An 857-nucleotide genomic window follows, 5' to 3' on the forward strand; every position below is an offset into this window, starting at 1 on the left:
ATATATATATATATATATATATATATATATATATATATATATATATATATATATATATATATATATAAACGGTTGAGTGAACGACTATTTAGGTTAATTCTTCGTGATGAATTACCTATTTTGTTGCTTAAATCTGCCTGTTTTTATATTACTAGCCTCGAATTTGATGGCCATTCCTATTTCCCAACATACAATGTGCCCATCCTAATTAGGCTTTCCCAAGTCAAGCTGAGGTGTAAAAATTGCACGGGGCGCCCTATTTGGTTGCCCCCGTTTAACCTATACCTACTTTTTTAAAAAGTTTTAACCTATACCTACTTTTAAACAACTTAGGCCTCTTTCTCCTCCTCCTCCTCCTCCTCCTCCTTCATTTTCTTCTTCTCCTTCTCCTTCTCCTTCTCCTCCTCCTCCTTCTTCTTCTTCTTCTCCTTCTTCTTCTTCTTCTTCGGGTGACAATGATTTTATATGGTGATTGTGAACATATTTTAATACAGTTTATGATGTTTTACAATGGTGAGTTGTTATGACACTTTATTTTTTTTATATTATTGCTTAGGGTTTCTTCTTCTTGTTTTTCTTAATTGCAAAATGGGTTCATTAGATTTATTGTTGTTTTGAGAAATTGATGATTGGGGTTTGTTCAAGATAATATTTGGAGGTTATGTTTTAAATTTGAGCTCATTTAGAGTAGATTTAGGTATAAAATCGTATATTGAATTTTTATAATTCGAAGAATAAATTTCTGTTTCTGGCAATTTGCACTTCAGGCCTATTTGCCCTTAAATGCATAAAAACTTTGGTGATTGTGAACATTATTTAATACAGTTTATGATGTTTACAATGGTAGTAGTTGTTAT

The sequence above is a fragment of the Nicotiana attenuata genome, unplaced genomic scaffold (genome assembly GCF_001879085.1).
Source record: "Nicotiana attenuata strain UT unplaced genomic scaffold, NIATTr2, whole genome shotgun sequence".
NCBI classification, from domain to species: Eukaryota; Viridiplantae; Streptophyta; class Magnoliopsida; order Solanales; family Solanaceae; genus Nicotiana; species Nicotiana attenuata.